At 44.0% G+C, this 13,099-nt stretch overlaps 1 pseudogene; it reads right to left on the minus strand.

The window, feature by feature from the left end:
- Nucleotides 1–6,380: 6,380 nt before the first annotated feature.
- On the minus strand, nt 6,381–7,323 carry LOC141161355 (uncharacterized; annotated as a pseudogene).
- Nucleotides 7,324–13,099: the final 5,776 nt, after the last annotated feature.

Genomic DNA, 13,099 nt, shown 5'->3' on the forward strand with positions numbered 1-13,099 from the left:
AGGGGCAATTAGGGATTAAGTTTCCTGCTCGGTGATAGGTGCAGAACCGATTTAGGGACGTTAGGGGAGTCAGGGTATTGTTAGATTTGCCTAGGGGTCTCCACTCCCCCTTTCCATAGTGTTTGGGCTTCCTCCCCTTCTTCCCGTCATTGTGCACTTAGTCTTTAACTTACCTTTCGTGACAAGATAACGCTGATAAACTCTGACAGTGGAATTTAAGTGAATAGATCCTCAGGTGATCACAGAGTGCCGATAAGTTAGTTACATTGGCAGCTCCGGGCCTGCTGAATACCCTCATTGCTGCCATTTTGGTACTCCTATGAAGCCCAACCTATGGCTGGGCTTCATAGTAGATAGGTAGACTGGCAATATTGTACAATGGTACAATTTTAGGTTGAAATTCCATTGTGGTTATAAAATAAAATAAAAAAGGTTTAAAAATGCTTTTTCGAAAAATGTCTAATAAAAAAAAATAGCTAAAACTTCAAATCACCTCTCATTTCCAATTCTAAAAATAAAGCGAACGCAATAATAAAAAATATATTTGTCATTGCCGTGTCTGTAAAAGTTCGATCCTTCAAAAATCTAAACGTAAAAAAAAAAGTCAGAATTGCAAGATTTTTTTTATCATCCTGCCTCCCTCACAAACTGGATTTAAAATCAATAAAAAAGCTAGTGTCTCCAAATTGGTAAAAAAAACTATAGCTTTTTTTTGCAAATAAAAAAAGACTTCATGCAGCACCATTGATGGAAAAATTAAGGGTTATGGTGACACAAACAATTTTTTTTCTTACAGAATTCAGAATTTTATAAAAGCATTACAGTATGAAATACACAATGTACATTTGGTATCACCATAATTTGGGTGCCCCTGGTCAAAATGACTGTTATTGTGAACAGTTAAGCAAGTTGAAGATGAAATGATCTAAAAGGCCTAAAGTTAAAGATGACACATTTCCTTTGTATTTTAGGCAAAAAAAATATTGTCATTTTTGACATTTTAAGAATTACAAAAAGGAAAATGGGCCAATGCAAAAGTTTGGGCACCCTTGGAGATTTGTGTGCTCAGATAACTTTGACCAAGGTTTCAGAGCTTAATTAGCCTGTTAGGGTTATGACTTGTTCACTATCATTATTAGGAAAGGCCACGTGATGCAAATTTCCCAGCTTTATAAAAACTCAGCTTCCTCTAACTTTGTGCCAAAAAACAGCAGCCTTGGGTTCTTCTAAGCAGCTGCCTGGCACTCTGAAAATGAATATGATGGAGGCCCACAAAGCAGGAGAAGGCTATAAGAAGATAGCAAAGCGTTTTCAAGTTGCCCTTTCCTCAGTTTGAAATGTAATTAAGAAATGGCAGTTAAAAGGAACAGTGGAGGTCAAGATAAGGTCTGGAAGACCAAGCAAAATTTCAGTGAGAGCTGCTCATAGGATTGCTAGACAGGCAAATTAGAACCCCCGCTTGACTGCAAAAGACCTTCAGAAAGATTTAGCAGACTCTGGAGTTGTGGTACATTGCCCTACTGTTCATTGACACCTGCAGAAATATGGTCTTCATGGAAGAGTCATCAGAAAAAAACCTCTCCTGCATCCTCACCATAAAATTCAGCATCAGAAGTATGCAAAAGAACATCTAAAACAAGCCTGATGAGGTTAAAATAGAGCTTTTTGGCCACAATGATCAAAGCTATGTGTGGAGAAACAAGGTCACAGAATTTCAAGAAAAGAAAATCACGCTAACCATTAAGCATAGGGGTGGATCAATCATGCTTTGGGGTTGTGTTGCAGCCAATGGTACGGGGAACATTTCACTGGTAAAGGGAAGAATGGATTGAATGAAATATCAACAAATTCTTGATGCAAATATAACACCATCTGTAAAAAAGCTGAAGCTGAAAAGAGGATGGCTTCTACAAATGGATAATGATCCTAAACACACATCAGAATCCACAATAGACAACCTCGAAATGCGCAAGCTGAAGGTTTTACAATGGCCCTCACAGTCCCCTAATCTGAACATCATTGAAAATCTGTGGCTAGACCTCAAAATAGCAGTGCATGCAAGACGATATAGGAATCTCACAGAACTGGAAGAATTTTGCAAGGAAGAATGGATGAAAATCCCTCAAACAAGAATTGAAAGACTCTTGGCTGGCTGCAAAAAGTGTTTACAAGCTGTGATACTTTCAAAAGGGGGTGCTACTAGATACTAACCATGCAAATGCCCAAACTTTTGCATAGGCCCATTTTCCTTTTTGCAATTTTTAAAATGTAAAATATGAAAATATATATAACATATTTTTCGGACTATAAGGCGCAACGGACCATAAGACGCACCTAGGTTTTAGAGGGGGAAAATAGGGAAAAAAAATGTAAGCAAAAAAACATGGTCATGATGCACTGTTATGGGGGAGGGGGTCTGCTGCTGACACTGGTATTGGGGTAATGTCCCCCAATTCTGTTATTATCCTCCATCCTGGTATGTATGGCCCCTCCTTCCTGGTATACGTTGATATGCATGGCACCCCTTGATCCCCCATCATGGCATGCATGACACCCCTTGATCCCCCATCTTTGCATGCATGGCACCCCTTGATCCCCCATCCTGGTATGCATAGCACCCGTTGATCCTCCATTCTGGTATGCATGGCACCCCTTGATCCCCCATCCTGGTATGCATGGCACCCCTTGATCCCCCATCCTGGCATGCATGGCACCCCCTGATCCCCCATCCTGGCATGCATAGCACCCCTTCATCACCCATCCTGGCATGCATAGCACACCTTGATACCCCATCCTGGTATGCAGGGCACCCCTTGATCCCCCATCCTGGTATGCATGACACCCCTTGAGCCCCCATCCTGGTATGCATGGCACCCCTTGAGCCCCCATCCTGGTATGCATGGCACCCCTTGATCCCCATCCTGGTACGCATGGCACCCCTTGATCCCCCATCCTGGTATGCATGGCACCCCTTGAGCCCCCATCCTGGTATGCATGGCACCCCTTGAGCCCCCATCCTGGTATGCATGGCACCCCTTGATCCCCCATCCTGGTACGCATGGCACCCCTTGATCCCTCATCCTGGTACGCATGGCACCCCTTGAGCCCCCATCCTGGTATGCATGGCACCCCTTGATCCCCCATCCTGGTATGCATGGCACCCTTTGAGCCCCCATCCTGGTATGCATGGCAATCCTTGATCCCCCATCCTGGTATGCATGGCACCCCTTGATCCCCCATCCTGGTACGCATGGCACCCCTTGATCCCTCATCCTGGTACGCATGGCACCCCTTGAGCCCCCATCCTGGTATGCATGGCAACCCTTGATCCCCCATCCTGGTATGCATGGCACCCCTTGAGCCCCCATCCTGGTATGCATGGCACCCCTTGATCCCCCATCCTGGTACGCATGGCACCCCTTGATCCCTCATCCTGGTATGCATGGCACCCCTTGAGCCCCCATCCTGGTACGCATGGCACCCCTTGATCCCCCATCCTGGTATGCATGGCACCCTTTGAGCCCCCATCCTGGTATGCATGGCAACCCTTGATCCCCCATACTGGTATGCATGGCACCCCTTGATCCCCCATCCTGGTACCCATGGCACCCCTTGATCCCTCATCCTGGTACGCTTAGCACCCCTTGAGCCCCCATCCTGGTATGCATGGCACCCTTTGAGCCCCCATCATGCTGCCCACGATAAAAAGAAACAAGCATACTCACCTCCTCTCTCCTCCAGTGTTGCGTCCCGCTCTGCTGCCGACACTCTCACTGTGTGAGCCGCAAATGGCAGGGCACACATGGCGTCTCTGCCATGCTCTCTCACACAGTGAAGTGCTGTGCTGGAATAGTCACTGCTCCCCACGCCGGGATTGTGTGCGTAGGGAGCAGTGACCATTCAGACTCTTCAATAGCGCACACACTGTAGCCGCAGCGTGGCTCTTGTTGTCGCTCTGCAGTCAGTGTGCCCGCTATTAAAGACCATGGATATTCACTACAACCCATGGGAGTGGGTTGCAGGGAATATTCATGAGCTTTAATAGCGGGCACACTGACTACACAGTGGCAGCAGGAGCCGCGCTGCGGTACAGTGTGCGCTCTATTAAGGAAAATGAATATTTGTTGCTCTCCACGCCCATGCGTGTAGCGGGCACAGCGTAGGCTGCAGCGGGCGGCTGCTGCCTCCTGTGCCCTGCTGCCGCTTCCCCACACCCCCACCACGCACAGCCATAGTATACAGGTATATAGTATTCGGACTATAAGACGCACCCCACACTTTCCTCCAAAATTTTGGAAGAAAAAAGTGCGTCTTATAGTCCGAAAAATACGGTATATAAAGTTTTGCCTAAAATACAAAGGGAATGTGTCATCTTAACTTTAGGCCATTTAGAGATCATTTCATCTTCAACTTGCTTAACTGTTCACACAATAACAGTAATTTTGACCAGGGGTGCCCAAACTTTCACATGCCACTGTACGTAAAAACAAAACCCCAAAAGTTATGGCTGAATTGTGTTTTCTCCACCATTTCAGCCCATTTAGAATTGCTTTCCCTTTTTTCAGGAAATCATACAGTAAAAAGAATGATGTAATCCAAAGCTGCAACACATTCCCGCAAAGATAAGCCCTCAAATGGCTATGTCGATGACAAAAGCTACAGTAATACAATTGTAAAAGGACGGCTCATGAAGGTCTTGAAGGGACTTTCTGGTTTAAAATGTCCTATTAACAAATTCTTGGTCAATAGTGAAGAATTACATGTGATTGCTGGAGGTGTAAACAGTGGCAATACTTGTGAGTAGGGACGAGCGAGCCCGTGGATGTTCGGGTTTGTTGGGTTCAACCGAACTTTAGTCCAAAGTTTGTATCGGATACCAGAACTGTATCCGAACTTGAACCCGAACCCCATGTTGGGTCTCTCCCTTTGGCGGCGATGAGCCCGCACCTTTCTGGGGACATCTGATCAGCTGTCATGTGTCCCTAACAGCTGAGGGTGGAACTGCAATCCACCCGCGGTTGTTAAAAGTTAAATGCCTCTGTCAATCTCTGACAGCAGCATTTAACACGGCCGCAATGGAAAGACATCATAAGTCCCGCCCATCGGCGCCTGTGTCACATGATTGCGGGTCACCGATGGATTGGCATGAGAACCCAGGGTCTGCAGGAGACCCCTGCAGTTGTCGGAGCCAGTGGTCGGAGTTCATAGCCTGTGAGCATTTCTACTATACATAGGCGACCTTATGATCGCAGCTTCTAGTCCCCCATGGAGACTATTGAAGCATGTGTAAAGTAAAAAAAATATTTTCAAAAATATTAAAAAAAGAAAAGTTTAAATCACCCCCTTTCTCCCCATTCAAAATAAAACAATAAAAAAAGTCACATATACACATATTTGGTATCGCCGTATTGAGAATCACCTGATCTAGCAATATATAAAAAGAATTAATCCGATCTGTGAACGGATCGAAACACCAGAATTATTTTTTTTGGTTGCAGCAATATTGAAATAAAATGCAATAACAGGCGATCAAAACATCGGATCTACCCCATAATGGTATCAATAAAGACATCAGCTAGGCGCGCAACAAATAAGCCCTCACCCGGCCCCAGATCCCAAAAAATGGAGATACTACGGGTCTCGGAAAATGGTGCCTTTTTTTTTTTTTTTTTTTTTTTTTTTTTTTTTAACAAACTTTGGATTTTTTTTCACCACTTGAATAAAAATTAACCTATAAATGTTTGGTATCTACAAACTAATAATGACCTGGAGAATCATAATGTCAGGTCAGTTTTAGCATTTAGTGAGAATTGTAAAAAAAAAAAAACAACTGTGAAATTGCACTTTTTTTGCAATTTCATTGTGCTTGGAATTTTTTTCCTGTTTTCCAGTATACGATATGGTAAAACCAATGGTGTCATTCAAAAGTACAACTTGTACTGCAAAAAATAAGCCCTCACATGGCCATACTGACGAGAAAATAAAAAAAGTTATGGTGCTGGGAAGAAGGGGAGCAAAGGACGAAAACGCAAAAATGGAAAATGGCAGGGGGTGAAGGGGTTAAGCACTTCCAGCTGTTTCCACCATATCTCAAGTAAATATGGTATACATTCAAAATATGCCAACAAAGAATCTAAAAAGGACAAGCTAAAATGTGGAATGCTGGCCTAGAACATCAAACAACTTGGTAGAAGAGGAGAACTCTGGAGTTGACATTTATTGGTAATTTTATTTTGTATAACAGAAGGAATGACTGACAGAGAAAGAGAAGATATTGTATATTTAATAATTCTGTTAATTAAAAATAAAAATTCAACAACTCTTCTATTGGGGCCAGATGAAAAATTTCACTCTAACAGGAGCTTCCTCCAGACTTCACACTAGAAATGAGAAAGAGAGAAAAGATAGAGGGAGAATGAGAGGGACAGGGAGAGTGAGAGGGACAGGGAGGTGAGAGGGACAGGGAGAGTGAGAGCGACAGGAAGAGTGAGAGCGACAGGGAGAGTGAGAGCGACAGGGAGAGTGAGAGCATCAGGGAGAGTGAGAGCGACAGGGAGAGTGAGAGCGACAGGGAGAGTGAGAGGGACAGGGAGAGTGAGAGCGACAGGGAGAGTGAGAGGGACAGGGAGAGTGAGAGGGACAGGGAGAGTGAGAGGGACAGGAAGAGCGAGAGGGACAGGGAGAGCGAGAGGGACAGGGAGAGGGACAGGGAGAGTGAGAGGGACAGGGAGAGTGAGAGGGACAGGGAGAGTGAGAGGGACAGGGAGAGTGAGAGGGGCAGGGAGAGTGAGAGGGACAGGGAGAGGGACAGGGAGAGTGAGAGGGGCAGGGAGAGGGAGAGGGAGAGGGGCAGGGAGAGTGAGAGGGACAGGGAGAGTGAGAGGGACAGGGAGAGTGAGAGACAGGAAGAGTGAGAGGGGCAGGGAGAGTGAGAGGGACAGGGAGATGAGAGGCAGGAAGAGTGAGAGGGACAGGGAGAGTGAGATGGACAGGGAGAGTGAGGGGGACAAGGCGAGTGAGGGGGACAGGGAGAGTGGGAGGGACAGGGAGAGTGAGAGGCAGGAAGAGTGAGAGGGACAGGCAGAGTGAGAGGGACAGGGAGAGTGAGGGGGTGGGAGAGTGAGAGGGACAGGGAGAGTGAGAGAGGCAGGGAGAGTGAGGGGGTGGGAGAGTGAGAGGGGCAGGGAGAGTGAGAGGGGCAGGGAGAGTGAGTGAGAGGGACAGGAAGAGTGAGAGTAAGAGCAACAAGGAGAGTGAGAGAGAAAGGGAGAGTGAGAAGGACAGAGAACTTGTTGTACCTGAAGAGACTGGTACACTTACCATATCAGAATGGCTAGATAATCCTGTTTGAAAGTTTTCATAGTAGTAAATTTAGCGTGTTATTAGTCCAGCTGGATAATAACAGGCGGGAAAACATAAAATGAGTTACACTACCATTCTGACAAGGATTTTCAAAGTAAGTACACTAGCCTTATTAAGTCTAAAAGTTTAATTTAACTTTAGAGACTTCCCATATTAGTTAATAACCTTGGAAAACCATATGGCATATGATTGACACTTTTGGACAAATACCTGAAATTTTCAGCAGATGTAATGATGACTCCTTGGCATTTACATTGATTTCTACTAGATCTCAACTCAAGAGAAAGAAAGTTACATTGTGTGACTCTTTTACACCACATATTATGCGGCAGAAGACATCTTTTGCAAAGAAAATAAGAAGAAAGCATTGATATATATTCACATCTCTAGAACAATACATTAAAAACATAGTAGTGTTAATAAGGAACAAGGCACGGGCTCAGATAACGATAAAAGGAACTGAACGAAGAGAAAATAATTATAAATTTCAGAAGGTGTCATTATAAAAAAAAATCAAGCTGTATTTACAGTCTCAGATCTTCCGATATGTTTAGAAACACCGTGAGGTTCATATATTTTCCATTCCTAACAAAGAACACAGTGCTTCCTGCAGACTGATGTCAGCGGGGGACAGTAATAAATATAATTTAGGAATAAAGCATTTAAAACTATGATGATCAACATACAACTGTACTTTGAATTTGGATATATGAGAAATTTATACTTCCTGTGCCACCTGTGGCTCAACAAAGCAAATGCATCCAAAAAAGGTATTAATTTTGCCAGTACTGACCTAAAATGGGTAGTTGAGGATGACGTGCCCCTTTAAATACATAGTATGTATTGGTTCTTGATAGTAGATTGGTTTCCCACTCAGAGATGGCATAAGGAATGCAAGCTTACACAGCACCGAGAAAAAGAATAAGGAGGCAACAAGCTTGATGGTGACAGTCTTTTCAAAGGCAAAAAGCTTGGTGGTTGCAAACAGTCTCACATGAAGCAACGGCTTGAACAGGGGTAGATAGTTGGTATAGTGACCCTACACTTGTGACACTTTACGAAGCCCACTGGCAATGTCTTGGCTGCTCCTGTCTTGCTCTGGCAAATTAACTGTGCCACTTGATATAGCAAAGCACACTCTTCATATCATAGAATCCTAGAATGTTAGAGTTGGAAGGGACCTCCAGGGTCTGAACCATTTCAGACAGATGTCTGTCCAGTCTCTGTTTGAAGACTTCCATTGAAGGAGAACTCACCACCTCTCGTGGCCGCCTGTTCCACTCATTGATCATCCTCACTGTCAAAAAGTTTTTTTTCCTAATATCTACCGTGTTTTTCGGACTATAAGACGCACCTAGGTTTTAGAGGAGGAAAATAGAAAAAAAAATGTAAGCAAAAAAATGTGGTCACAATGCACTGTTAAGGGGGAGCGGGTCTGCTGCTGACACTGGTATAGGGGTAATGTCCCCCAAATCTGATAATATCCACCATGCTGGTAAATATGCCCCCCCCTTCCTATTATACGTGGCCCCCATGGGCGTGGAAAGGGGGTGAATATTCATGCCCTTTAATAGCGTGCACACGCGATCGCCCGGCAGTAGCAGGAGCCGCGCTGCGGATTCACTGTGTGCCGCTGTTAAGGAGCATGAATATTCAGTGCTCCCCACGCCTATGGGCGTGGGGAGCAGTGAATATTCATTTTCTTTAGCAGCGGGGACAGTGTAGGCTGCAGCAGGCGGCTGCTGCCTCCTGTGCCCTGCTCCTCCCCCGCAACTGCTCCCCCCACACAGTATATATATATATATATATATATATATATATATATATATATATATATATATATATAGTTAGGTCCATATATATTTGGACAGAGACAACATTTTTCTAATTTTGGTTCTAGACATTACCACAATGAATTTTAAACAAAACAATTCAGATGAAGTTGAAGTTCAGACTTTCAGCTTTCATTTGAGGGTATCCACATTAAAATTGGATGAAGGGTTTAGGAGTTTCAGCTCCTTAACATGTGCCACCCTATTTTTAAAGGGATCAAAAGTAATTGGACAATTGACTACAAGGCTATTTCATGGACAGGTGTGGGCAATCCCTTCGTTATGTCATTCTCAATTAAGCAGATAAAAGGCCTGGAGTTGATTTGAGGTGTGGTGCTTGCATTTGGAAGGTTTTGCTGTGAAGTAAACATGCGGTCAAAGGAGCTCTCCATGCAGGTGAAACAAGCCATCCTTAAGCTGCAAAAACAGAAAAAACCCATCCGAGAAATTGCTACAATATTAGGAGTGGCAAAATCTACAGTTTGGTACATCCTGAGATAGAAAGAAAGCACTGGTGAACTCATCAATGCAAAAAGACCTGGGCGCCCACGGAAGACAACAGTGGTGGATGATCGCAGAATAATCTCCATGGTGAAGAGAAACCCCTTCACAACAGCCAACCAAGTGAACAACACTCTCCAGGAGGTAGGCGTATCAATATCCAAATCTACCATAAAGAGAAGACTGCATGAAAGTAAATGCAGAGGGTTCACTGCACGGTGCAAGCCACTCATAAGCATCAAGAATAAAAAGGCTAGACTGGACTTTGCTAAAAAATATCTAAAAAAGCCAGCACAGTTCTGGAAGAACATTCTTTGGACAGATGAAACTAAGATCAACCTCTACCAGAATGATGGAAAGAGAAAAGTATGGCAAAGGCGTGGTACAGCTCATGATCCAAAGCATACTACATCATCTGTAAAACACAGCGGAGTTAGTGTGATGGCTTGGGCATGCATGGCTGCCAGTGGCACTGGGTCACTATAATAATAATAATCTTTATTTTCATATAGCGCTAACATATTCCGCAGCACTTTACATACATTATCGTCGCTGTCCCCATCGGGGCTCACAATCTAGATTCCATCTCAGTATGTCTTTGGAGTGTGGGAGGAAACCGGAGAAAACCCACGCAAACACGGGGAGAACATACAAACTCCTTGCAGATGTTGTCCTTGGTGGGATTTGAACCTGCAGTGCTAACCACTGCGCCACCGAGATGCTAGTGTTTATTGATGATGTGACACAGGACAGAAGCAGCCGAATGAATTCTGATGTATTCAGAGCCATACTGTGTGCTCAGATCCAGCCAAATGCAGCCAAACTGATTGGTCGTCTTTTCATACTACAGATGGACAATGACCCAAAACATAAAGCCAAAGCAACCCAGGAGTTTATTAAAGCAAAGAAGCGGAATATTCTTGACTGGCCAAGTCAGTCACCTGATCTCAACACAATTGAGCATGCATTTCACTTGTTAAAGACTAAACTTCAGACAGAAAGGCCCACAAACAAACAGCAACTGAAAACCACCGCAGTGAAGGCCTGGCAGAGCATCAAAAAGGAGGAAACACAGCGTCGGGTGATGTCCATGAGTTCAAGACTTCAGGCAGTCATTGCCAACAAAGGGTTTTCAACCAAGTACTAGAAATGAACATTTTATTTACAATTATTTAATCTGTCCAATTACTTTTGGTCCCTTTAAAAACAGGGTGGCACATGTTAAGGAGCTGAAACTCCTAAACCTTTCATCAAATTTTAATGTGGATACCCTCAAATGAAAGCTGAAAGTCTGAACTTCAACTGCATCTGAATTGTTTTGTTTAAAATTCATTGTGGTAATGTCTAGAGCCAAAATTAGAAAAATGTTGTCTCTGTCCAAATATATATGGACCTAACTGTATATATACCCCACCAACATTCGGACTATAAGACGCACCCCCATTTTCCTCCAAAATTTTGGAGGAAAAAAGTGCGTCTTATAGTCAGAAAAATACGGTAATCAGTATCTTCTCCCTTTCAGTTTCATCCATTGCTTCTTGTGTTTCCATGTGCAAATGAGAATAAGGATGATCCCTCTACACTGTGACATCTCTTCAGATATTTATAGACGGCTATTATGGCTGCGTGCCCACTATGCGTTTTTCAAGCGTTTTTGCCGCGGAATTTCCGCAGTGAAAACGCTTAAAAAACACTTGGTAATACGTGCCCCATGGTCCCCAATGATAATCCGCATGTGCTGTGCACATGCTGCGGAAATTTCCGCTGCGGATTATCATTGCAGAAAAATATGCAGCATATCCATTAATTTTGCGGACACGCAGCGTAATCGCCGCCATTGACTTGCATTGGACCGCGTGACATCCGCATCACTGCATCTGCACATGCGAATATCACACGGTTCAATGCGCGGATGGTACCCAGGTCTGGAGAAGAAGAGACTCTCCTCCGGACCCGGGTACCATAGAACCTATAAAAAAAAGAATCAAAAATAAAGATTACACTTACCTTCCGATGTCCCCCGGCCTCCTTAGTGATGCGTCCAGTCTCTTGTACAGCTCTCGGTGGTGTGATGGACCTGCCATGACGTCATTGAGTCATGTGACAGGTCACGCGACCGCTGACGTCGGCGGTCGCGTGACCTGTCACATGACTCAATGACGTCACCGCAGGTCCTTAAACACCACCGCGAAACACCGGGGAGACCGGACAGAGCGGAGATAATACCGAGGGACATCGGAAGGTAAGTATAATCTTTATTTTTTACCATTTTTATTCTTTTTTTTTAACTATTTCTCGGTCACACTATATAAATCCATGCCGGTTGCATGGATTTATATAGTGTGACCAAGTTGTCAAGCACTTTTCCAAGTGATGCTAAAATAACTTGGAAAAGCGCTTGATAACCCGCATGCGGAAATGCATGCAAAACCGCTTGACAAACGCTTCTACCTGGCAGGAAAAATGCATGTAAAATCCGCATGCGTTTTTCCTGCCAGGGAGAAGCGGAAAAAATATGCAGCATTTCTGCATCATGGGCACATAGCCTAGGTCTCCTTCTTAACCTTTTTTGCAAGGTAAACATTCCCAGATCCTTTAATTGTTCATCGTAGGACATAGTTTGCAGTCAGTCCGCTCACCATCCTGGTAGCTTTTCTCTGAACTTGCTCCAGTTTTTCCATGTCCTTTTTAAAATGAAATGTGGTGTCTAGAACTGGACTCAGTATTCCAGATGAGGTCTGAGCAAGGAGGAGTAGAGGGGGATAATTACTTCACGTGATCTAGACTCTGTGCTTCTCTTAATACATCCCAGAACTGTGTTTGCCTTTTTTGCTGCTGCATCACACTATTGATTCATGTGAAGTCTGTGATTTATTAGGCAAATTGCCTCTTCAGAGAAAAAGAGGACTTGAACTCTATAGCGCCACCTATTGGAAGCAGCAATCCTACAAGTCACAATCAACCCTTTAACAAGTCGTGCAATATGACTTAGGATAAAAGCCAAATCAGAATTTTGGCTTTTATCCTAAGTCATATTGCACGACTTGTTAAAGGGTTGATTGTGACTTGTAGGATTGCTGCTTCCAATAGGTGACGCTACAGAGTACAAGTCCTCTTTTACTCTGAAGAGGCAATTTGCATTTTAAATTTCCCAGAGGAGCATTGCATGGCGAATAAGCCTCCTTACCTTTACGTGCCAGAGCTGGTGTGTCACTCTCCATAAGGAGAAATGTTACCCCTTAGACCTCATGATTTATTAGTATTCCCAAGTCTTTTTCAGACGTGCTGCTACTTAGTTCTATTCCTCCCATTCTGTAGATGTAATTTTTGTTTTTCTTGCCCAGATGTAGAATCTTGCATTTCTCCCTGTCAAATACCATTCCATTAGTCCCTGCTAGTGATGA

Source organism: Phyllobates terribilis, unplaced genomic scaffold (assembly GCF_046119375.1).
Source record: "Phyllobates terribilis strain yellow unplaced genomic scaffold, ASM4611937v1 Scaffold_9__5_contigs__length_417890890, whole genome shotgun sequence".
Lineage (NCBI taxonomy): Eukaryota > Metazoa > Chordata > Amphibia > Anura > Dendrobatidae > Phyllobates > Phyllobates terribilis.